Below are 26,727 nucleotides of genomic sequence, written 5' to 3'. Positions count from 1 at the left end.
TTCTATTCCGCGGTGAACAGGTCTGTGCAGACCCACCCCCAAAGGCCGAGGGAACCCAGAGGCCGAAGAAAGAGGCTGATAGTTAACTGCAGCCTCGCCCTCCTGGGATCAGGCGATCCTCCCGCCTCAGGTAGCTGAGTAGCTGGGACTACAGGCATGTGCCACCAGACCCAGCTAATCTAAAATTTTTGTGTGCAGACAGCGTCTGCCTATGTCGCTCAGGCTGATCTTGAGCTCCTCGCTTTAAGCAAACCTCCCACCTGGGCCTCTCAAAGTGTTGAGCGTACAGGTGTGAGCCACTGCACCTGGCCAGAAAGAAGTAATAGGAACAGAAATAGGGACTTACGAACAAATAGAGACTCCCCATACCTGCCTTCCAGAAAGTCACCTTTATACGGCAGGCGTTTAAGGTAAAGACGTGGGCAGCTGATCGCGCCTCAGACTTTCTTGCCAAAACTCGTTAGCACTGGGGAGGTTGGATAAGCATCTTTGGGAGGGGTTATGAACGCCAAAGGCATTGTTTAAAGACTTCCCTGCAGAACAGCTTGGTGCGCAGGAGTCCAGCACTGGTCATCACGGCAGGTTTGCTCCGAGATGGCACCACTCTTGCCACGCGACAGACTGCCTCCTTACCGCTTCCTCTCCCCCGGGTGCCTGCAGGCACTGCTGTTCAGGTGCCCTGAGGTGGCAGCTTCATGAGGGAGCACCAGGCAGCCACTCAGTGGCAGGTGGGTGACATTAGACCCCCTCCTCCAGGGGAGGGGCAGAGATTTGTCCTCCAAGAATAGGCCCATATTCTGGAAATGGAGGTGCCTTCCCTGCAACAGCACCGTGCATGCCTCGTTTGCTGTCTGAGCCTCCCACACATCGCTCTAATCAAGAAGCTCACTCACTTCATAGCCAGAGAGTAAAGGGTTAGTTAGGGCTTATGCCTCAGTGGTGAGGACGCCACAGGCCTCACCGTTGCCCTCATTGGAAGCAGCCGCCCAGGTGAAATGGTCATCCCAACACTCCGTGACAGGCCAGTGAACGCTAACAGATAGACCACATTTTTGTACCACAAAAATATCCCACGTTTTGTTTTTCCACTCATCTGTCTATGGAAATCAGGTTGTTTCCACCTTCTGGCTACGGCGAATCATGCTGCTATGAACACAGGTGCACAGATATCTGCGGGAGTCCCCACTTTCAGTTCTTTGGGGTGTATTCCCAGGAGTGGAAGCAGTTATGCAGGTGGCAATGCCTCACCTGTCCCCTATCGTGCAGGCCCGAGGGCCTCCCCCCTGTCAAGGTCAGTGTTCTCTTCTTCCACACAGCACTGTGCTTTGCGTGGGAGACCACTAGAGCCTGAACGTGCAAGTCAGGGCTCCATTCACGATCACCCGTAATAACCACTTACATGATTTATTTATGTTTATTACTTATTTAGTACTTTTAAAAAAAATTTTTTTGGTAGTAGAATTCATTCAAATGTGCCTTAATATAGGCACTGGGGCTTGGCCATGGTGCTCTTGATACATAAGGCCCGGACATTCCGCCAGTTTTTCTTGGACAATGACAACAACAAGTTGACAGCCAGGTGAATGTTATACTCAAGCTCCTCATCTGTCATCTTCACGTGACCCACAGCCACAGCCAGACATAACACCTTCTGCATTTGGAATTGATTGTGGACTTCGCCTCATCCACTTTGGCCGCCGTGTTTTTGTTGTGTGTGAGCAGGGAAGGGAACTTTCGTGCCTTATTTAGGCCTGGGCGGAGGATTCGTGGAATCTGCTTGATCAGAGACTCTGAGGCAGAAATGCATCATACTTCTTGGCCGGCTTCTTGACCAGTTTTTTCTTCCTGTTGAGTTTTTTTCGCACCTTGAGGTCCATGTGGGGGATATCCACGGCCTTGGCCTCGTCACAGTGCTGCTGGTCCTCCAGGACACACACGGAGAACTTGGGGCGGGCAGCGGACTGAAGCCTGACGATGCCCAAGAAGCGCTTGTCCTTCTGGGGGTCATAGTTCTTCAAGCTGATCTTAACTCCACCATCTCTAGGAACTTGTGGTGCCTGTGCTGGTTCCCATGTAGCACTTCCCACACTGCCTCATACAGGGTGTCGTGAGAGACTTTGCTGCTCATGGCTTCTCCCACTATGCTAACTGGAAAAGAGCACTATTATTATTATTATTATTATTATTATTATTTTTGAGACAGAGTCTTGCTTTGTCACCCAGGCTGGAGTGCAGTGGTGCCATCTCGGCTCACTGCAAGCTCCGTCCCCCTGGGGTCACACCATTCTCCTGCCTCAGCCTCCCAAGTAGCAGGGACTACAGGCGCCCGCCACCACGCATGCCTAATTTTTTTTTTGTATTTTTAGTAGAGATGGGGTTTCACTGTTTTAGCCAGGATGGTCTCGATCTCCTGACCTTGTGATCCGCCCGCCTTGGCCTCCCACAGTGTGGGATTACAGGTATGAGCCACTACACCCAGCCTATTTTTTAGTAAAGACAGGGTTTCACTATGTTACCCAGGCTGATCTCGAACTCCTGGGCTCAAGTGATCCTCCTGTCTTGGTGCCCCAAAGTGCTGGGACGATAGGTGTGAGCCATTGTGCCCGGCCGCCTATTACTTTTTTAGAGACAGGGTCTCTGTTGCCCAGGCTGGAGCGGCAGTGGTGCAACTGTAGCTCACACTTGCAGGGTTTTTTTTTTTTTTTGAGATGGAGTCTTGCTCTGTCACTCAGGCTGGAGTGCGGTGGCACGATCTTGGCTCACTGCAACCTCTGCCTCCGAGTTCAAGTGATTCTCCTGTCTCAGCCTCCCAAGTAGCTGGGATTACAGGCGTGCGCCACCACAGATGGCTAATTTTTGTATTTTTAGTGGAGATGGGATGTCGCTGTGTTGGCCAGGCTGGTCTTGAACTCCTGGCCTCAAGTGATCCTCCTGCCCTGGCCCCCAAAAGTGCTGGGACGACAGGTGTGAGCCACTGTGCCTGGCCACCTATCGTGTTTTTAGAGACAGGGTCTCTGTTGCCCAGGCTGGAGTGGCAGCGGCACAATCGTAGCGCACACTTGCAGGGTTTCTGTGTCCCATTTCTGAACATTTTCTCTGCTGGTTTGGAGGTCTTGATTCCCAAGGGAATGAATAATTCTACCAGGAGACAGAACAACGGTTCTAATGAACTAGGAATTGAGATTGCCACAACAATCTCCATTTGGGGCTTTTCCTGCCACTGAACCAGCAGGAAAAGAAGGGGGACTTCCTCCCCTACTGTCTGAAGTGAGGGATCCTGCTTATCAAGGGGAAACCGGATTTGCGCTACACAAATGCTGACAGGGAAGTCTATGTCTAGAACGCAGGGGATTCTCTCGGGTGCCTCTTAGAACTCTGCAGTCCAATAGTAAAAGTTAATGTAAAGCTACACAAACAGAAGTTTTATAAAAATCGCAGTCAGGCAGAACCACCGAGGCTTTGGACCCTACATGAATGAAGATTTGGGTTAACCCATAACGTGAAGAACCCCAACCAGCTGAGACCTGGCTAAGGGCCAAGGAAATATGGAATGGAGAGTGGAAGAAGGAAGCTGTGAATACGAGCGACGGTTTCATGACCAGTTTCAGAAATAAGGACTCTAGCACCTATGCATATATTTTTTCTTGCTGGTTGAGGGTGCATGCACATGTTTCTATTAACTATTTTTTCTTCTCTATCTTCCTTTCCTTAACTGTTTCATACAAGTTTGTTGGAGGTTAATTTTACAATGCACTCTTTAGGTAATATTCAGAATATTCAGATGGGAGTGTGACTGAATTTGAGTGGTAATTCACATAGCTGAGAGATCTGCACAATGACTGTTGGAACTCAGCAAATCTTCATTTTGGGGTGAGGATGCGAATATCTTCCTTTGTGTGAAGACTATTTGCATCTGTTTGCTGGGGACCTACAGTTGTTTTGATATCATATGGAAGTTCATAATGTGCAGAGGAACATGGATGGTGGGTAAAGAGGTCATCACGCCAGGCAAGTCATCGTCTCTCAGCTCTAAACCCACCTTCCACACTCGGCTGATGGATGTGGGGGCTGGGGTGCTGCACACTGCAGTTTTGCTTGGCCAGCTGGCTTGGCCTCTGCCAAAAGGGGCACTTGGGAGCCTGGAATGCTGGGGGAGAAGGAAGAGACTTGCTCTTCCTGTCTGCTTCCTGTCTGCATCCTGTCTGCTTCCTATTTCCTGTGAGCTTCCTGACTACCATTCTTTCTATTTCCTGTCTGCTTCCTATTTCCTGTGAGCTTTCTGTCAGTTTCTTCTCACTTCCTGTGAGCGTCCCCACGGCATGCTCCTTCACCCTGGCAGTGGCAATTCCTTTTGTAGCAGCAGCTGAGTCCAGCTTTCAGTTTTTCCCACACTTGCAAGGGTCAGCCCATTTTGCCTCTCAGAGACACTAGCACCAATCGAATGGCACCCCCTCTTCTGGATCTGAGTTTCAGCTCTGCATGGTCTCTCCCCAAATTTCTAGATTTTTTTTTTTTTTTTTGGAGACAGATCTCGCTCAGTTGCCCAGGCTGGAGTGCAGTGGGGTGATCTCGGCTGACTGCAGGCTGCGCCTCTTGGGTTCACGCCATTCTCCTGCCTCAGCCTCCTGAGTAGCTGGGACTACAGGTGCCCACCACTACGCCCGGCTAATTTTTTTTTTGGTATTTTTAGTAGAGATGGGGTTTCACTGTGTTAGCCAGGATGGTCTTGATCTCCAGACCCTGTGATCCATCCGTCTCGGCCTCCCAAAGTGCTGGGATTACAGGTGTGAGCCAGCGCGCCCGGCCCCAAATTTCCAGATTTTTAATAGTTTCAACCTCTTCCCTTTGTGCTTTAGCCTTAGGAATGGTGGTCACTTCTTGAGCTGCTGCTTCCATGATACCTTTCTTTTTACCGTTTGAATGACCTAGTTAACAGTAACCTGGTTAAACATTCTGCATATTAAATTCTGTCTGTTCAAACAGTCGTTATGCTTTGTGTCTCCTGACTGGCCCCTGACTGATACAGCTTTCCTGTAATGCAGAGACAGGCTACATCTTCCAATCTCCTTTTCAGCTCAAGTTTTGGATGCAAATTGTGTGAATTACATGCACTCGGAGGAGACCGGAAAGGCAGGAGTGAAGCAGTGGCCCTCTTGCTAGGAAGATTGCATTTTCTGCCAGCAAACATAGTCACACTAGGTTTTCTGCAGCAGCATTGGAGGACCTGCTGCTAAACTTGGTGGGTGTCAGTTTGACCCTCACTGACAACAATGGCAGGTTTTTTTTTTAAAATTTGAGACAGGGACTCACTCTGTTGCCCAGGCTGGAGTGCCGTGGTGTGATCATGGCTCACTGAAGTCTTGACCTCCTGGGCTCAAGCGATCCCCCTGACTCAGCCTCCTGAGTAGCTGTGACTGTAGATGTGCACCACCATGCCCAGCTAATGTTTTAATTTTTTGTAGAGATGGGGTCTTGTTATGTAACCCAGGCCGGTCTCACACTGTTGGCCTCAGGCGATCTCCCTGCCTTGGCCTCCCAAAGTACTGGGATTATATTTGTGAGCCACCACTCCTGGCCTGATAGCAGCTCTTGAAGTGGTCCCAGCGTCAGCCTGGGTCTGCCACCCTACAAGTTGTGTGGAAGACAGAGCTCTTCTAGTGAGTCAGCTCTGTTTCCTAAAATTCCTCTGAAGGCCCAGTCTGCTGCTCCCTTTTCCAGCCTCTCCTGTGGTTTTCTAAGCACCCAGTTATCTGTATTCAATCTCTTTCGGCATAGAATTTCTGGAGTGGTTTTGCACAACTATATTCTAACTGACAGAGATGTTATGCATTCTGGTTTTTTATTGGTTTAGGGGTTACTCATAAAATTTTAACAAGCTTACTTCACTTAATGAAGTCGGTTTCACTCTCCCTTTCTTTTTCTCATCAGTGGCTTTCTATTTTATTAGTCTTTCTCACACTTTTGACATTGCTGATAATCTCTATTGTTTTCTTTCTGTTTCCTTAATTTGTGCTCTTTATTTGCTCTTTTTTCAGGCTAATTTGCTGTTGTTTTTTGAACTTCTTGAATTGTATTTTTACAGTTAGCCTTACTAATTTTCAGCCTTTTTCCGTGCATTTTGATACTGCTTCAGTTGCAGCCCACAAGTTATGATCTGTAGAATTTTCATTCTTGTTCAGTGAAATATATGAATACTTTCTAATTTCCACTAGGATTTCTTTTCCAACCATCTAGGAATTTTCTAGTTACCTTGTTGCCATTAACTTCAAGTGTAATTGCATTATGATCAGAGAATATGCTCTGTGTTATTTCAGTCCTTTAGATTTTGTTGATACCTGTTTTAAGGCTTTACACCTGGACATTTTGACTGCCATTCTGTGTGCTGGAACATGGCACTTGGTCCTCAGCTGCCCTGTGCAGTGTTCTTTCTGTGTGTCCGATGGGCCCATGTTTGTTAGTTGTGTTTTTCATATCATCTGTTTTTTTTTGTTTTTTGTTTTTTTTTTGACACAGTCTCACTCTGTTGCCAAGACTGGAGTGCAGGATGTAATCTCTGCTTACTGCAACCTCTGCCTCCCGGGTTCAAGTGATTCTCGTGCCTCAGACTTCCAACTAGCTGGGACTACAGGCGCCCACCACCACACCCGTCTAATTTTTGTATTTTTAGTAGAGACGGGGTTTCACCATGTTGGCCGGGCTGGTCTCGAACTTCCGACCTCAGGTAATCTGCCTGCCCTGGCCTCCCAAAGTGCCGGTATTACAGGTGTGAGTCACTGCATGTGTCATCTCTTACTGATGTTTTTGTCTGTTCATTCTATTCCTCACTGATGTTTTGGTTTGCTTGTTCTATTTCTGAGACAAATTTTTGTCTATTTCCTTGTAATTTTGGTACATTTTTGCTTTATATACTTAAGACTATATCATTAGGCATTTACAAATTAAAATTGGTTATAATGTCATGAAAGTTGAAATTCTGTCATTATGAAGTGATTCTGTTTATCTCCAATAACACTTTAGTCTTAAAGTCTATTTTGCCTAATACTTTGGTTATTATTTTCATAGCGTATGTTTTTGCATTCTTTTTTCTGAGTTAGAGTCTTGCTCTGTTGCCCAGGCTGGAGTGCAGTGGTGTGATCTCGGCTCACTGCAATCTCTGCCTCTTGGGTTCAAGCGATTCTCTTCCCTCAGCCTCCTGAGTAGCTGGGATTACAGGTGACCACCACCATGCCTGGCTAGTTTTTTTGTATTTTTAGTAGAGACGGGGTTTCACCATGTTGGCCAGGCTGATCTTGAACTCCTGACCTCAGGTGATCTACCTGCCTTGGCCTCTCAAAGTGCTGGGATTACAGGCGTGAGCCACTGTGCCCAGCCCATATAGCAGTTTTATATGTCATTTTTTTTTTTTGGAAAAACTTCTGAACTGTTTTCCAAAGTGTTCTACACCATTTTATGTTCCACCATCGAGCTGATGTGGTTCCCGTTTCTTTGAGAAGTCCAGGCATGGGTGGAGAGCAGCCCGCAGCAAGGCCTAGGATGCTGAGGAGCGTCCTCATGACCTTGAGTGCAGTTCTATGGCTGTCAGGTGTCAGGTGGGGCTCTGCCTAAGGGGTCCCTGGGCCCCACAAAGAGTCACACGCTGCTCTCTGAAAAGGAGTGTCACCACGGTAGGTTCATTTGTGTTTGTGCCCTTTATCACCAGTCATTCCCAGTTCCTACCCCAAAGCTAGGGCTCAGATGCCTTTTATTTTATTATTATTATTATTAATATATATATTTTATTATACTTTAAGTTCTAGGGTACATGTGCACAGTGTGCAGGTCTGTTACATATGTATACATGTGCCATGTTGGTGTGCTGCACCCATTAACTCGTCAATCCTAAGCCAAAAGAACAAAGCTGGAGGCATCACACTACCTGACTTCAAAGTATACTACAAGGCTACAGTAACCAAAACAGCATGGTACTGGTACCAAAACAGAGATACAGACCAATGGAACAGAACAGAGCCCTCAGAAATAGTACCACACATCTACAACCATCTGATCTTTGACAAACCTGACAAAAACAAGAAATGGGGAAAGGATTCCCTATTTAACAAATGGTGCTGGGAAAACTGGCTAGCCATATATAGAAAGCTGAAACGGAATCCCTTCTTACACCTTATACAAACATTAATTCAAGATGGATTAAACACTTAAATGTTAGACCTAAAACCATTAAAATCCTACAAGAAAACCTAGGCAATACCATTCAGGACATAGGCATGGGCAAGGACTTCATGTCTAAAACACCAAAAGCAACGGCAACAAAAGCCAAAATTGACAAATGGGATCTAATTAAACTAAAGAGCTTCTGCACAGCAAAAGAAACCACCATCAGAGTGAACAGGCAACCTACAGAATGGGAGAAAATTTTTGCAACCTACTCATCTGACAAAGGGCTAATATCCAGAATCTACAATGAACTCAAAGTTACAAGAAAAAAACAAACAACCCCATCAAAAAGTGGGCGAAGGATATGAACAGACATTTCTCAGATGCCTTTTAAAGGGTTGTTTCCAGCTTGCAGGCCTCTCAAACCGCAGCGATGGGAGGCATGGGGACCTGCATGTTAGTTAGACCTGCATTTCTGTGGGCTGCATTCTCAGGTCTGGACAGCAGAGGGCGCTCTGAGACATAACCCGTCCCGTTTGTAGAGCGGGGACGTCCAGAAACTGGTCCCAGGGTCAGTGAGCTTTTCTCCTTGGAGCTTCCTCCAGCCCAGAGGGCAAGGGAGGGACACACCCTCCTCTTCACGCATCTCTCTCTCTCTCTCTCTCTCTCTCCCCTCTCTCTCTCTCTCTTTTTTTTTTTTTTTTTTTGGCTGGAGTGCAGTGACATGACCTTGGCTCACTGCAACCTCCGCCTCCCAGCTTCAAGCGATTCTCCTCCCTCGGCTTCCTGACTAGCTGAAATTACACGGATGCATCACCACACCCAGCTAACTTAAGTATTTTTAGTAGAGACAGGGTTTCACTGTGTTGGCCAGGCTGGTCTCACACTCCTGACCTAAAGAGATTCTCCTGTCTTGGCCTCCCAAAGTGCTGAGATTACAGGCGTGAGCTACCGGCCTGCCCGCATCTCTTCTTCCAGTGGCGCTTTGCCCACAGGCAGGGGACTTGCAGGATGGCTCTGGCCAAACCCATTACTCACCAGGCAGCTGCTGTGATTCCCTCTCCTCTAGCTGCCGGGCTCTGCCTCCTACAGGGTCCTTGCCAGCAGGAACGTCTTGCAGCAGGTCACGGCTCTGCAGGCTGGAAACATAATTTCACCACCAAGAATTCTTTGCACAGACTCTGACTTGGCACAGCCCCTGAAAGCAAGCACACCGTTTCTAAGGGTCTGCGGCAGGCTTACAATGCTGGAAAAATCTGCCTTTTCCCAGCTTCAGTTGCATGTAGCGTCTGGCATTGCTCTGCCCTAACTCACAGTGCACAAGGACTTTATTCTTGAAGTAGCCTGGCAGAGGGCTAAGTGCAGGGTCACTGACTCGACAGACCTGGATGCGAGCCCTGGCCCACTGCCTCGCATGCATTATTTCCTCACTGTAGCCCATGGGGTTTTTAATCCCCATTTTACAAGTTAAGGGTCAGAAGCACAGAGAGGTTAAGTGACTTTCACAAGCTCAGACAGCCAATAAAGCTGGAGCTGGGATTTGAATTTGCATCAGGCTACCCCAGAATTCAGTCAGTGCAATCCGGGGGAGTACCTTGTGAGCACCTAGCACATAGTAAGTGTTTACCGAATCAACGAACACGTGCAAGCCCTCGGCATGGGCCAACCTCTAAGGGTCTTTTCAAATAACTTCCTCATCTTTTGTCCCTTTGCCACTACTCCAAACCTAATCAAAGGTCAACAATGAAAGCAGATAACTCAGATATCCAATGGTCTCCAACTAACCAATTACCCCTAGACCTGTGCTGTGGGCAGCACCTCGTTTTGGGATGGACGTTAAGAATCCCATTCCCAGGCTAGGCATGATGGCTCATGCCTGTAATCCCAGCACTTTGGGAGGCTGAGGCGGGCGGATCACAAGGTCAAGAGTTTGAGATCAGCCTGGCCAACATGGCAAAACCCCATCTCTATAAAAATACAAAAATTAGCCGGGCGTGGTGGCAGGTGCCTGTAATCCCAGCTACTCAAGAAGCTGAGGCAGGAGAATCATTTGAATTCCAGAGGCAAGGTTGCAGTGATCTGAGATTGCACCGCTGCACTCCAGCCTGGGCTACAGAGAGAGACCTTGTCACAAAACGAAACAAAACAAAACAAAACTCCATGTCGGCCCAAGGCCTTCATTCCAGCAAGTCTCAGTGAAGGCTGCACATTAGAATCACCTGGGCAACTGTTTCAAGGCGCCCACCCCAGACACAGCTATAGTTTCAAGTTCCCCTCAGGTGATTCTAATGCAAGTTCAAGGCACTGCATGCATCCCACGTTGCCTGATCACGAAAGTCACCTGGGAAATTGGTTGAAAACACAAATCTATTGGCTCCAACCCAGAGCTACTTAATCAGAATCTCCAGGGGAACAGATCTGAGCTTAACAGCCCACAGGTGAACACCTTGAGGCCAAAGGAACCCATTCATAAAGGGGTGGGGGCCCAGCTTCTTCTGAAGAAGGTTGGCGGGGTCTGGGCAGAGGTCCGCAATGCAAGGTTGCCCTGCACACATCAACCCCTCCCCCAGGACTGTACCCACCTGCCCGCATTTGAATCTGGGCCACCTTCCCGGCCTGCGGCGCGGAGTTGGTGGTCATATCCCGCGTGAGCACCAGGTGGCGCCAGGGCCCCGCGCTTGTCCTGGAGCCCCGGCGGCTGTTCCGCCTCCCCCAATTAATCTCTCTTCTAAAACCATCTGCTGAGAAGCTGGAGAGGGAGCCTGCGCCCTCTGGATTACGGGGCAGTGACCCGATTGTCCTGCCACGCAGGTCAAGTTCCTTTAAAAGTCTTGTGCTTGATCTCGAAAATCCATGGGAATTTCCCATTTTGCTCCATGGTACACTGCTGTGGTTGTTTTAACAAAGAAATAAGTATTTCCATAAATTCCACAAGATACATCTCCCAAAGATGCACCTGCTTTTACAGGTTTCTTGGCCCTGCACCCCCTCTGAGGTGAATGGAGCCTCCCTGGTGTGAGAAGTGCAATCCACGTGGTCGGAGTGTAGTTCTCCCTCCTGACCTAAGAGGGAGAAAATGAGATGAGTGGGCTCTCCCCACACCCGTTTCTTCATCTTTGCCACAGTTCTGCTAGGGGAAGGATGGGGCGGCCATCCTCAGAGCCAAGCCAGAGCATTCTCACCTGCTCAATAAATTTCAATTTACTTCTGAGCACGTGTTGTTATCAAATTATCTGTGTGGTGCTTTCCACTCCCACTCTTCTGAAGATGAGCGTGTGTAACAGAGCGGAACACATCTGGGCAGCCGAGGAAAGGCCTCACTTTAGGAACCGGGAAATAGAAACTCAGGGAGGCGGCAGAGAGGCCGGGCCCTGCGGAGTGGGTGGCGGGGGAGCCATGGTGGGGCCCAGCTCTGGACGGAGCTCTGGGCTGCCCCGCATCCTGGGTGAGGGCCCTGCCCGCTTCCTGCTCGCTTTTACCGTCGGGAAGGGGCCTAGCCATAGAACTTCTGGCAGCAGTGACTTGTGAGGATTCGAGAGCAGTTCCCATTGTGCTGGCTGCAGATAGTGCTGGCTCACTAAGGCGCTGGCTTCTTGTGGACTGTCTGGTGGAGGTGATACTGGAACCCACACTGCTGCATCCAAGTCATCCATGGGCTGTTCAGCCCCATTATGTGGCCCCTATGCTGGAAATACCCGGTTTTAAAGGGAAAACAAAGTTTCCAGAGACCTTTTCAGGGCCTTCTTATTTTGATATCCTTTTGGCTCTACGAATACAGTGGTTGCATCCAGGCCTAGCTTCCTTGTCTCTTTAGATTGCAGAGAGACACTTGAGTTGGCAGAAGAGACCCCTGTCTTCAAAGGCTCGCCCCACCCCAACACCACTGGGAGAGAGAAGTGTCTTTTCCAGAGCGGCTTAGCAGCCTGGGTTTGTGCATCTGACCCCAGGCTCTGCGGACCTCCAAACATATGGGGTGGTGGCCCGAGGGGTTTGGGGTGGGAGGGTCAGTGAGTGTGTGGGGGTGGTTAGTGTCTCAAAAGCCACAGATATAAACAAGCCATGTTTTCCTGGGGTATCATTTTCACTCAAAGTTTTGGAAAAAAGTTCTTGTTGTTTATAAGTAAAACAAACATGCATATACAGTGGAATGAAATAAAAAGCCCAAGTCAATCTTAAAATACACATATTCAAAGAAATTTGCATTGCAGGCCAGCTTGAGCTACTCTTGGGAGAGGGTTCTCCTTTGGTTAAAGCAACCTGAAGAAACATAAGTCCATCAACACTTATTTCTGGAGCATCTACCATGTGCAAGGCACTGTGCTAGATGCTGAAGGGGACAGAAAATGTGAGGTACAGTTCCTGTTCAGAAGGATCTTGTGGTCTAGAGAGAAGTCTTGGCTTCATCTTCATCATCACCATCACCATCATCATTATCATTGCCAGCATCACCATCACCATTATCATCACCATCACCATTATCATCACCATCACCATAATCACCACCATCATCATCATCACCATCATTTCATCATCACCATCTCCATAATCACCATGACCATCGTCATCATCATCACCATCACCATCATCACCATCAACATCACCATCCTCATCATCATCGTCACCATCACCATCCTCGTCATCACCATCATCACCATCACCATAATCACCATCACCGTCACCATCACCACCATCGTCATCACCATCAACATCACCATCATCACCATCACCATCCTCATCATCACCATCATCGTCATCATCACCATCACCATAATCACCATCATGATCATCATCACTGTCACCACATCACCATCACCATAATCACCATCATGATCATCATCACTGTCACCATCACCATTATCATCACCATCACCATCAGCATCATCTTCATCCTCATTGTCATTGCCACCATCACCATTGTTAATTTCATAGGCTTAAAGACAATGGTGTCTGTTTTGTTTCTCCTGTAACCTTAGCTTCTAGGATATTGTCTGGCACATATTAGGCATTCAATAAACACTTAATGCATGCCTTGTCATCATAAATCATGCTAATGCTATGTTATACATTGTGTCAACTATTCCTACAATCCTAAGAGATAGGAGGTATGGTTTTCTGTTCCAGATGGAGACATAAAGAAAGGCAGAACAACTTCCAAATGCTGTATGTCAAACAGGTGATAGGATCGGGATTCAGACACAAGTCTGTCTACTTCCAGGGCCAGGGTATTCAGCCTTGAGCCATGGTAGCCTGGCCAATAGCACAAACTTCAGATAAGCGTTGAGCTCAGAGGGAGCAAGGCTTTGAGGCTAACTTGGTCGGGGATGGCTGTGGCTTGGCTCCTCCAATGGATATCGAGACAAGCCATGTCCAGATACCAGAGAGTGCCAACTAGAGTTGACCACATGTGGTCAGAGGGTGTCGCCAGCAGGGGACTCAGGCAGTCATTCTGTGTCTGGGCTTCCTGGCTAATGGCCGTATAGGTTTCTGGTGCTGCCCAGGCATCCCACACAAGCTGTGGGTGTGCTGGGCTGCAGGGGGGTCCCTGGGGTTTTCCCTTTGATCAGGAGCCTTCTGGGGATTTGGGGGAGGACGCGTCTTCAGACTCTCTGGGGTCACCTGGGAAGCAGAGTCATGAGGCTGCCCAGAGGACTTTCCCAGCCATTGGGGCCAGTACTTCCTCAAACCTCCTCGTGGTCTTTTTGGAAAACCCCAGGTTGGGATCCTCATGGGTGTGGAGGAGCCAGTGATCTGGGGCTGTTTGGGATACGAGCCAGGGTGATCGTGCACGCACGTCGGGTTGCCAGGGTGCACCGCCTGGTCAGAGCCAATGGCAGGACTGCACAGTGGGTGTGACAGTGTCCTGGGATTGTTGTAACAAATGGTCCCATTCTGGGAGGCCTAGAACAACAGAGATGTGTTCCCCACGGTCCTGGAGGCCAGAGTCTTCATCACAGCATTGCCGGGGGGCACGTGTCTGCGGGCTCTGGGGGAGCGGCCGCCTGGCCTCTTCCAGCTTCTGGCGCTTCCTGGCGTTCCTTGGCTTTGGCCACTTCACCCCAGTCTCTTCCTCCAATGTCTCATGGCCGTCTCCCTGGTGCCTGCAAATCCCTCTCTGCTTTTTCTTATAAGGACAGCTGTCATTGGATTTAGGGCCCACCCTAATCCAGCATGACCTCATCTTAACCTGATTACATCTGCAAAGACCCTATTTCCAAATAAGGTCATATCCATTGGCTCAGGACTTCAACAACTTTAACATACTTCTGGGGTGGGGGGACCTAATCCAGCCCACGAATGACGTCACTGCCTTCCCCAGCACAACCCTGCAGACAGGGCACCAGAGTCACCAGGCCTCGTCCAGGACTGGCCACAGTAAACTACCCAAGAGCTTAGCTCGAGGCTCAGGAGTTTGCCTGTTCCAGAATACAAGGGTTGTTCAATGCCCTGCCCTGCTCTGTAACCCCTTCGGCAGAGCAGCACTTGGATTTCTGGTGGGGAGTCACACTTCCCATGCCCAGCCACGTGGAGGCAGGTGACTCAGCATCCCCCAGGCCGGGGGTGGGCGTGGGACCTGGCCCGAGCCACCTGCACATCCCAGTTTTCTGGGAGAGCGATTGTTCATGGATGGGCATGTGATGTATATGGGTTCACTGGACTCCAGAACTTCTGCTGGAGTGACTGAGGGACAGCATTGCTTTCTGCTGCGTGTGGAGATGCAAGGGTGTGTGTGTGCACCCATTTGGGGGGACCCCAGGTGGAAGGCGCTCGCCTGGACGTGAAGCCCTTGGAGACCCCGTTTTCTCGTGTGATTGGCAAGCCCTGCTACTCCTGGACCTTTTGCTTATGTGAGCCAATACTTTCCATTTTTCTCCTTTTTTCACTCAAGACAGTTTAGGTTGGATTATTATTATTATTGTTTGTCATTCATAAGAGAAACAGCCCTGACCTAACACCCAGATCCTAAGACTTTTGGAGTTCCCAGCCCCTGAAAATCCAACACAAGCTGACAATCCTCTTCCAGAAGTATGTGCAAGATCACGGAATGTCTTGCACTCAAGCTGCTAGGCCCGTGGATCTCTTCCATGGACCTTCAAGGTACCAAGAATCTCAGGCTAAAATTTACTTTCAAAAATGTTTAAAAAGTCCCTGGAAGCCTGCACTGGAGGCTTCCTGAGCCTTTCTGGGCTGGGAGATTGGTAGGACGGGCTGTCGATGGGCTGGCTGTTCCTCCCAGGCATCCTCAAGCCAGTGGAAGCTTGGGATATCCGTGTCTCCAACTCCTGCTGCGGTGTGGGCGCCTTCCTCTTCTCTGTCATTCGTCACTGCAGCGTCCCCTGCCCACCTTGTTTTGCGTAGAAATATGTCCCCCACTCTCAGACGTGGGCAGGAGGAGAGTAAACAGGTGTGACCACACTGGGGGAGCTGTCTGGCCATGCCGGGCACAGCTGGCAGTGGAGGTCCCTGCCCGAGTGTTTATCAAGGGAGGGATGGAGAAATGAACTGTGGCAGGGCTACACCCGAGAGTCGCATCCCACAGTTAATCTGGAAGCAGCAGATGCACCTGCATCAACAGGAAGGCTTTTGGAAACACGCAGGGGGCATGAGAAGAGACGCTGCTGAGGGTCTGTGCCATAGGAAGCCTCTACCGACAGATGTTAAACACAAGGTGGCAATAGACCGTTCCTATGGATGCCTTCAGCTGTAGCAGAAGAAATACAGTCATGTGGAATCCATACCAACCCCGGGAAAGGAGGGCAGGGAGGGGAATCGGGAGAACGAAGAGGCCCCCACTGTATCCGAGGTGTTTTCGTTCTCTGAAGCAAACACAGAAAAACTCTCCTGCATGGGTTTGCTTCAGGCAGCACAACTCACTCCCCAGAAATCCTGCGTCCAGAGGCCTCACCACGCTGCGGGCTTCACACACTCATGCACTAAGCATGCACACATGTGGACACACACGTGCACACACATGAACAAAGCACACACTTGCACACACATGCACACATATGTACACACACGAACAAAGCACACACACGGACACCATACACATGCACACACGTGCACAAAGCACACACTTGCACACACAGGCACACACTCATGCACAAAGTATGCACACATGTGTACACACATACACACACATGAACAAAGCAGACACATGGACACCATACGTGCATACACATGCACAAAGCACACACGGGCACACATGTGTACACATACTGACGAGTCTCTACACCCCTTCACACTGGGTCCATTCTGGGACTTCCTGGCTATGTGGGGCCATACATTTCTTTTTCCCTTGCTTCATCAGGGTGGGTGGGCTTCTGTTACTTGTGACCAAAGACCTCTAATGCCCATGCACTTCACAGGGTCAATGTGGACACCTTGGATCTGTGGGGGACCTTTTATGCACTGATCCAGTCCACCCACCCGTGTCATGGACAGAAAGACCTCAGGCTCAGGGAACTGACCTGTTAAGATGTAAAGCAGGCTGGACGCCGTGGCTCATGCCTGTCATCCCAGCACTTTGGGAGGCCGAGGCAGGTGGATCACTTGAGCCCAGAATTTCGAGACCAGCCTGGCCAACATAGCGAACTCCCATCTCTACTAAAAATAAGAAAAATAGCCAGGCCTGGTGGTGCATGCCTGCGATCCCAGCTCCTTGGGTGGCTGAGGCATGAGAATCTGTTGAACCTTGGAGGCGAAGGTTGCAATGAGCCCAGATCATGCCACTGCACTCCAGCCTGGGCAACAGATTGAGACTCTGTCTCAAAAAAATAAAGATGTAAAGCATAGTTCCCTGTCCTGTAAAAGCATTTTCAAGTTGAAGCAACCCCAGTATTTGAAACTTCAGAATCTAGCACCCACCCCACACCAGATGCACAAGAGGGGGCTGAGAGTGGGCATGGGGGTGGGGACCTCCAGGGCCTCAAGTTATCACCCCAAGTCCAGGCTCTCTCCACACTATCTCCCTGCAGAGCTGCTGCCGCCCGATCTCTGCTTGTGGAGACGAGCGTTGGTCACTGGCCATGAAACCCTTCATGAAGTTTCTGAAATAAAAATAATAATAACAGATAGTTGGGGACTGGAGCAGCGGGATGCTCGGCTGTTTATGCTGTGAGTGAATTATGTATTTTGTTCGTTTCCAGAGAACGGATCTTTCAGATGTTTATGTAATAAAGATCCTTGTGGAACTCAGGGTCAGAAAAGCCAAGTCAGTGTTTGTTTCAGGTGTCTGAGCAGCCTGCATTTTTCTTTCTTTGGGTTTGAAAAGCGTAGCAGGTTCCTCGAGTCAGGATTGCTGTTTTTATACAGCTGGTGGTGGAGGCAGGGGGACGGGCCTCGCGAGTGACCTGAACAGGCTGATGGCAGGGGGTGGGGTCAGACGGCCCTCGGAGGCCGGAGGGGCTGTGGCGGGACCCTCGATAAACCACGATTCCAATTCCATGGTGACACCTTAGGGTGGGCCTGGCGCAACGCTGTCTGTTGGGTACTTGAATCCCGAATGTGTGTTTTGGGATAAATAGTGGAGCCCAGTGCCTTTGATGCAAAGACCACCAGCCACTTGGCTAATATTCTTCCTTGTATTTTTTCAGTGCTAGGGAGGAAAACTGTACAGTTTTTTGCTTTAACATTATATGATTATTATATAATTATATTATTATGTAACTTTTTTGCTTTAAAATTATTGTAACAGATTTCAAACACACAGGATGTATAAAGGGTAATACAGTGAACCCCCATGGACCCATCAGCTGGCATAAGAATGCCACATTACCCAGGACCCCGTGTTAATCTCACCCCTGCCCTCCCCGCAGAAGGGATTCTCCTGGGTGCAGGTGTTTTTGGTTGCAGGTGTTTTTGGGTGTAGGTGTTTTTGGGTGTAGGTGTTTTTGGTTGCAGGTGTTTCTGGGTGTAGGTGTTTCTGGGTGCAGGTGTTTTTGGGTGTAGGTGTTTTTGGTTGCAGGTGTTTTGGGGTGTAGGTGTTTTGGGGTGTGTTTTGGGGCATAGGTGTTTTTGGGTGTAGGTGTTTTTGGGTGTGTTTTTGGGTGTAGGTGTTTTTGGGTGGTGTTTTTGGGTGCAGGCGTTTTTGGGTGCAGGCGTTTTTGGGTGCAGGTGTTTTTGGGTGCAGGTGTTTTTGGGTGCAGGTGTTTTTGGGTGTAGGTGTTTTTGGGTGCAGGTGTTTTTGGGTGTAGGTGTTTTTGGGTGCAGGTGTTTTTGGGTGTAGGTGTTTTTTATTGTAGGTGTTTTTGGGTGTAGGTGTTTTTGGTTGCAGGTGTTTTTGGGTGTAGGTGTTTTTGGTTGCAGGTGTCTTTGGGTGTAGGTGTTTCTGGTTGCAGGTGTTTTTGGTTGCGTGTGTTTTTGGTTGTTGGTGTTTTTCTCTGCCCCTTGATATTTCCTTCTGAAAAGGGTGAACTCAGGCATGAGTCTCCACTCACCAAAGGATCCTCCCATGTCTGTGTGGCCTGGGCAGTACGTGGGCACCTGGTGAGATGCTAGGTGGTTCTGCTTGGGGAAGTGGTGCCATCTGCCTCCAGGAGCTCAACACAGTTATCTTGTCGGCACACCCAGGGTCACAGTGGCACCCCTTTGGAGGACTCCCGGGAGGGTGGGATGGGATAGCGCTTGCTCCTCGGGTCAACAGGAAGTCTCTGTAAACACCAGCAGTTATGACTGTGCAGCCTCCAGGCACGCTCAGGCACCACCCCGGGACAGGGAGGAGAGGTGCTTCCAGTGGCTCTTGGGTCTGCTGGGGGCTTGTCCTTAGGACCATTATAGCGTCTTCCCAGACAGACAAACTGGGCTCCTTCCTCAAAATAAAAAAGCAAATGAAAGGGTTTTTTCATCAACTATTTAGCAACCCAGGCAGGGAAAAAGCAATCAGAGACGTGGAAACAGCCCCGGGGGCCACCGTGCAGGGGCTGTGCTTCCCTGCGGTGAGCCCACAGAGGCCGGGACCACACCGGTAGGAGCTGCGCCTGCCTGGGAAAAGGGGAACAGGAAAAGCATGGCCGGTTGAGCAACTCGGAGTCCAGATTGGGGCCGAGGCAACCACAAGCCCATGGACGCCGCAGCGGGAGGTGAAGGGGCAGGAAGCGCCCTCCACGGGGCCTGCTGCAGCTGGGTGGGCGCTGAGGTCCCCTCCCTGCCAGGGCCATTTCTCAGGACGGACCTGGCCCATCGCACCCCCAGGAGCCAGCAGCGATTGGCCTAAACAAGCCTCAGCTGCAAAGGATGGACCTCTGAGAGAATAGAATGTGGGCAGGAGTGGGTAGGACCGGGCAGGCTTGAAGGCCTGTGGCGGGGTCCCTGGGCAGCAGAGGCGAAGGCTCGTGTGGGAAGCTGGACGGGCTCCTTTGCAGACTGGCTCCCTCCTTCATTCCCATTGCAACCAGCACCGTGTCCATTTGGGATGGGAGTCCAGCCTTCATATCCGAGGGCCAGACAGCTGGTGGCAGAGCCCCCGAGCTCCTTGCTCTGGGCTGTCTGTCCTGATGGGCCCCCAGCCTGCCTCTCGCAGGAAGCTGCTGGGCTGTCTCAGTGATGTTGCTGTATCCCTGCCTTGGTTACTTCCTGACATCCTCTCTCCTGTTCCTGCCTTGAGTGGACGTAATTTACTTATAAAACTCTACAAGGGGCTGAGCACGGTGGCTCACGACTGTAATCCCAGAAATTTGGGAGGTCAAGGTGGGCAGAATGCCTGAGGTCAGGAGTTCAAGACCAACCTGGCCAACATGCTGGAACCCCCTTCTCTACTAAAAATACAAAAATTAGCCGGGTGTGATCGTGCACACCTGTAGTCCCAGCTACTCGGGAGGCTGAGGCAGGAGAATCGGTTGAACCTGGGAGGCAGAGGTTAAAGTGAGCCGAGATCGCACCACTGCCCTCCAGCCTGGGCAACAGAGCCAGGCTTTATCTCAACAACAACAACAACAAACAAACAAACAAACAAAAAAACTCTACAAGGAACTCTATCAGAGAAAGTTCAGAAAAAGAAAAACCATGACCGCTTATCCCACTATCTCAACACCGTAGCTACTGTAATTTTGGTATATTTCCTTCCAGACTTTTTCCACTAATGCCTATTTTTGCATATAATTGAAATCGTATCATAGACATAGTCAGGTAGCCAGATTTTCCCCCACACAATCCCATGATCGTTTCACCTGCTGTTTCATGCGTATGCTCATCAGCCCTGATGGATTTGGATTGCTGTTTTACTCTGAAGTTTTAAAGGAAGCATTTTCATATGGAAGATTTCAAACACACACAAAAATGCAGTAGATACTCAAAGAGCTCCTCATGCTCCCACACCCAGTTTCAACGGTGAATGGCACAGCGCTCACCCACCCTGGTATTTTTAAAATTATTGTGGCAAAATATACATAGCGTAAATGTTACCATTTCAACCTTCCTTAAGTGCACACTTCAGTGGCATTAAGCACGTTCACATTGTTGTGCAACCAGCACCACCGTCCGTCTCCAGAACTTTTTCCTCTTTGAAATGGAAACTTTGTCCCCATAAAATATTCACTCCCATTCCCCGTCCCCCAGCCTCTGAACACCACCTAATTGAACTCTGTCCCCATTAAACCTTCACTCTCATTCCCCTTCCCCACCCCGCCTCTGAACACCACCGTTCGACTTTCGGCTGCTAGCTGAAACTTTGTCCCCATTAAACTTTCACTCCCATTCCCCATCCCCCAGCCTCTGAACACCACCATGTGACTTTCTGCTGCTACGATTTTGACTACTCTAGGAACCTCATACACATGGAATCATAGTATTGTCCTTTTTGTTTGGCTCGTTTCACTGAGCATAATGTTTTCAAGCTTCATCCAGGTCATTGCATGGATCAGAATTTCTTTTTCAAGGCTGAATAATATTCCACCATCTGAATATCTGAATATATCACCCTGTGTTTATTCATTTATCTGTTGAAGGACATTTGTGTAGATTGACCCTTGTTTTTCAACAAGTTTCACACATCGTTTTGTTTCATCCATGAATGTGTCCAAATAGTCCTAGAGATGAAGACTTAAAAAAAATAGGCCCAGGCTTGCGCCTATAATCCCAGCACTTTGGGAGGCTGCCGGGGGCAGATGACTTGAGCCCAGGAGTTTGAGAACAACTTGGGCAACATGGTGAGACTCTGTCTCAACAAAAAATTAACAAATTAGCCGGGTGAGGTGGTGTGCACCTGTAGTTCCAGGTACTCAAGAGGCTGATGTGGGAAGTTTGCTTGAGCCCAGGAGGTCAAGGTTGTAATAAGCTGTGATCCCACCACTAAACTCCAGCCTGGGTGACAGAGTGAGACCTTGTCTCAAAGAAACAAAACAAGCCAGGCACAGCGGCTCACGCCTGTAATCCTGGCACTTTTGGAGGCTGAGGTGAGCGGATCACCTGAAGTCAGGAGTTCGAGACCAGCCTGGCCAGCATGGTGAATCCTCATCTCTACTAAAATACCAAAATTATCTGGGTGTGGTGGTGCCTGTCTGCAATCCCAGCTACTCAGGAGGCTGAGGCAGGATAATTGCTTGAACCCAGGAGGTGAAGGTTGCAGTGATCTGGGATCGTGCCACTGCACTCCAGCCTGGGCAACAGAGCAAGACTCCATCTCAAAAAACAAACAAACAAAACAAAACAAAACAAAAAACCTCAAAAAACAAAAAACCAAAACAAACAAAAATCAGAAAAAACAACCATCACAGCAATACCATCATTCCATGCAGACCATTTAACAATAATTCCTTCATATCATGTAATATCCAGGCAACATTCAGGTTTCGCTGATTTTCTCATGAATGTCTTCCTGAAGTTGGTTTGTTGGTTTGCTTGAATTCAGATGCAAAAAGGTCGATTTGTGTCTTAAATCTCCCTCATTCTTTCTTTCTAGCCGCCTTTCACTGAGGAAGCTGGGCCGCCATCTGGAGGCCGCCTCGCACGCGGGACACGCGTGGAGGACCTCCCAGGTGCCTATTGGCGGCTGCCTGTCCCCAGAGCGTTCTGACTCAGGGACAGCTTTCAGCGACTACACAGCAGAAGTGGTGTCTATCCCCCTCGTCCTGTCAGGAGGCACCACAGCTCTGTCACTTTCTGTTCTGCCTGTTTTTATTTTTTTCTTCTTCCATTTATCGTGACTGTTTATTTGGAAACCATTTCGAACTTACAGAAAGGTTGTAAGACTATTTCAGAGAACTCCTGTGTTCCCCATCCCCATCCCCAGAGCCCCCACTCGGATTTCTCAATAGATGGGCACCTGCTGCTGCAGTCCCATCCCCTCCGGGGCACAGGTCCCATAGCCACGCCTCCCTCACCTCCTGTTGTCTGGAACAGTCCTGTCTTTCCTGGTATCTGTGGCCTTGCCCTGTTTTGGTATGACAGGCTTGTATTGTGTCAAATGCCCCTCAGTTTGGTTTTGTCTAATGTTTCCTCATGATGGGACCCACGTGATGCATTTTGGCTGGGAAAAGCGCAGAAGGGAGGCCGAGATATCCCCAGTGCCCCCTGGGGACACATGGTGGGGTCTGTCCAGCGCGATGGCACCAGCTTTCATTGCCCAGTGCACATGGCATCTGCTGGGTTTCTCCATAGTAAACGTGTTTCCTCCCTTTGTTTTAATGTGTTTCCGACGAGAGGTACTTTGGGATGATGCCAGATCCTGTTCCTCATTTCCCTTCGAGTCAGGGGAGATTCTGGCACCAGGGTTTAATGTGCTGTCCAAGGCCCCGCATGAGATTGGGGTGGGGGCTGCGTAACACCCAGGCTCCAGACCAAGGCTGAGCTCACCTCTGCCGCTGTCCCCCCACTCCCACTCTTGAAATCAGACACGTGCAGCTACAGCACAGGTAACAGCGCAGGTCCCCTTCACCCCAGCGGTGAGCGAGTCAGTAAGGGAGAGGGCTGTTCTGCCCTCAGCCAGGCCGCAGCGGATGCCAGAGGTAGGGCACCAAGCTCACCAGGTCTGGCCCAGCCGGGGCTTGTGGGAGAGAAATGGGCTGTCCCCCCACCCAGGGTGGGGTCCCTGCTCCTCTGCAGCAGGTGGCTGGCTCGCCTGGATGGAGCCCACCTCTTCTGATGGGAGGCGTTCTCCTGCAGAGAAAGTGGTGGGATGGCACCAGTCACTTTATTCCACTTCGTCTGCTGGGTAGAAGAGATGGAAACCATGCCGGCCATGCTGGCTGAGTATCAGAATCAGATTTGGCTGCATTAAAGGAAGGAAGGAAGGAGGGAGGCAGAAAGGGATAGAGGAAGGAAAGGGGAAAGGGAAAGAGGAAAGAAGGGAGAGAAGGAAGGAGGGAAGGAGGGAGGGAAGGAAGAATAGGAAGAAAAGAGAGAGAGGAACTGGGTTTTTCCTCTAGACAGGCCATTTCCCCCCCGACATATTAAAACAAGAAAACTACACAGGTATCAGCAGCAGCCAAGGCTGACCGTGGCGGGGTCCACGGTGCCTGCCCTCTCTTCTCGTGCTCCTCTGCCATTCTAGCACAGCACCTCAGGGTCTAAGACAGCTGCGGAGGCTCCAGCCATCGTGTCTGCCTTCAAGTCTGCAAGAGGGGAAGAGGGCGAGACAGAGACAGCCCTTTTGCTTTGATGAGAATGCATGGAAGTGACGGACTGCCCTTCAGCTCACACGTCATTTGGTTCAGTGCTTAATGGTGCGGGCCACTGGGGATGGGGATGGGGTGGCGCTCTTGATTTCTGCCTAAGGAGAAACTCCCCTGCTTACCAGGAGTTGACCAGCGAGGGTGCAGCTGGAGTCCAGAGACCCAAGCAAGCCAATGAGGAGTGAGGAGCAGCGAAGGGGGCTTGGTGAGGGCTGCAACCCCGAGCCATGTGAGGGCCACCATGCAGAGAAGGGAGTAGGAGCCTGAGTGGCTGTGGGCCCAGGGCAGGTGCAGGAGCCAGGTTTCAACATCAGCAGCTTCGAACAGGGTGGTGCAATGGATTTTCTCTGGGTATTTGGGACGGGTTTGGGGGGCAACCGCCTGCAACTCAATGTATCTCCAAGAATTGAGAGCTTAGGAGCCCCTGTCCACTGAGGAGTTCCTGAACCACTTGGAGAGGAGGGCAAAAAGGAAAAACTTTGCCCTCTGAGCTCAGCTCTGACTCCTTTCGGGAACCACCGGTCCTCCTGTTGGTCCTTGCCCTGTGCTGGGTGCTGTTCCAGGTGCCTGCCAGGTGTCATCTCACGCAGCCCTCCAGGCATAGCGGGTGAGCCCAGCACCCTCCCGACCTGAGGCTGAGCACACAGAGGTGGGCGGCAGTCTGTGGTGTGCCCCACATCCACCACTGGCAGGAGGCAGAGTCAGGGCTGGAACCTGGGCAGCCTTGACCAGCACTGGAACATGTGTGACGCGACTGGACCAGTACAGAGACAAAAGTCGGCAAAAGTTGGAAATGGCTTCCAGGCACGCATGGTCTGGCAGGACCCCAGAGGACATGGGCATAGCGGAGGCAAAGGCGGCTCCATGCAGGGGGAGGAACCCAGCTGTCCCACCAGGTCGTGCCTGGGCAGCAGGTGTCGGCTCTGCTGCGCGGCGTCCTGGGCCTGCTGGCTGTGAGCGACCGGCCGTTGTAGGAGGAAGGCCCAGGCATCTCAGCAGAGGCTATGGGGTGTCTGCTTCATGCAGCTCCTGCTGTCTAACCCCGAGCTTGCCCAGAAACTGCCTGTTTATGATCTGGCTTCTGCACAGACATTTCAAAGCAAGAGACTGTGCAGGTAACGCTGGCAGGCGTATTCCAGGCTGTGACACGCAGAATGTTCAATGCCGATCACCGAGTCGGTGTCCTGGCTCCCTGTGCTGGTCTATTGGGTCAGGATCTCTAGTCACTTCTGCACCTTTGAGGCTAGCAGATTCTGGAGCAGGATTGGGGACAGGGGACCAAATGTCACCCCACGAGGCCTCCTGGAGAGGACAACCCGGCTTCCAGCCACCCCGGGGCCCACATTCCAGATTCTTCTCTGCAGTGGCAGGTGCTGCTTGTCGGGGTACCAGGCTCCCCCCGGCCTTTCTGGAAGAGAGGGTGTCCCTTATAAATCATAAGCAGAAAATAAATACTCAGCCAGGAAAGCACTCGGCAGGTCGAGTCCCACTTGGCTGGAGAGGGAGGATGAGGGGCTCTGTTTCAGTGAACCTGTCAAACAGCCTCACACAGACACTGAGCAGCCCTGTCCCTGTTGGGGGCTGATGCGTCTTGGAGAAGAGGAAAGGCAGGTCTCGAGGTGAACCCGGGCAGCAAGTCTGGGCTTCTGGGCCCTTCCTCTGAGCCCCTCTCTGCTGTGCAGTAGAGAACATCCTGGTTTCTGGTTCAGAAACCAGAAGCGGTCTTGGGGCTCATGGAACCCCCACTCTGCTGGGACAGGGGAATGCAATGCAGCCCAGCAGTTGCTCGGGGCTCCTTCTGCTGGTGACGTGCTGGCGACCCTAACAATCAGCTCACTTGGGGAAAGCCCCGATTGTCCAGGGCTTGCTCATCACATGGTGGCAAACCCTCCACTGCGGCCAATTTCATGTCACTGCCATGGAGTCACTGATGAGGAGCTGGAATGAGGTGCACAGAACAGGCTCTGGTGAGCTGGTGGGAGCTGCGGCCGGCAGCCCTGCCCTCACTGCTCCTGTTGGTCTAGAAACGTAATCGGCTATGCTGCAAGTCCCTGGCCCTGTCGCTGTGATGAGGTGCACACGTGCGGTGGGGCACATGACACCCTACCCAGAGAAACAGGAATCCAAAGGCCTTTTAGGAGAGTTTGAGAGGTGTGTCTGGAAGCCTGCCACACGTGTGCCACCCCAGAGGACAGGTGTTGGGGTACAGCATCCACTGCCGGGTGTGTGAACTTTATGTCACAATTACACAAGAGACCACAGTCGTGGAAGCAGATGGGTCTACCAGAAAGCCGCCTGGGAGTGCCAGGACCTGCGGTGATCACGGCAGATCGTTTGTGCCCCCCTCCCCCAAGACCTGCTGGGCTGGTCCAGTGGCCTCGCTGTTCTGAATCTTTCATATTTTCCAGCGAGCTGAGTAAAAGTTGAATATAGAGAAGGGGGTCGAGAGGAGAGAACCACCACTCTGTGCCTTGAGAAGCTGTTGCAACATGGCACTTTGTTGTTGGAGACTGGATTTTAGAAGCAATGTCAGTGGCTGTGGAGCAGGTTAGAGGGGCGAGCAAGGTGTGTGATGCAAGCCCACCTGGAGGGATTGGAAAGCACAGCTCCCTGAAACTGGTCTCAGCCCAGACCCCAGAAGCAGCCCTTGTGGGGCAGGGCTTATGAGGAGAGAACATGCCAGGCTGAGAGCTGGGAGACACAGTCCACTGAAGGTGGTGGTGTCACGGTCCAGGGACTGTCCCTTAAGCTCTTCAAGGCCAGGTGACTCTCCTGTCGAATGGGGATCATGAGCCCCACCTTGGAATTGGGAGGAGCAGATGCAATCAATGCCTGTGAAACTCTCGACTTCAAAGTTTATTTCAAAGGCCGCTATTAAAAGGATGAATGTAAATTAGTTCAGCCATTGTGGAAAGCAGTTTGGAGATTTCTTAAAGAATTAAAAATAGAACGACGATTGGACCCCGCA

General features: G+C 50.5%; 1 pseudogene; it reads right to left on the bottom strand.

The window, feature by feature from the left end:
* Positions 1-1,477: 1,477 nt before the first annotated feature.
* Positions 1,478-2,128, bottom strand: LOC116470739 (large ribosomal subunit protein uL1-like; annotated as a pseudogene).
* Positions 2,129-26,727: the final 24,599 nt, after the last annotated feature.

Source organism: Hylobates moloch, unplaced genomic scaffold, assembly GCF_009828535.3.
Source record: "Hylobates moloch isolate HMO894 unplaced genomic scaffold, HMol_V3 SCAFFOLD_6, whole genome shotgun sequence".
Taxonomy (NCBI): domain Eukaryota; kingdom Metazoa; phylum Chordata; class Mammalia; order Primates; family Hylobatidae; genus Hylobates; species Hylobates moloch.
The sequence above is the reverse complement of the archived record's forward strand: the minus strand, read 5'-3'. Positions and strand labels throughout refer to the sequence as shown.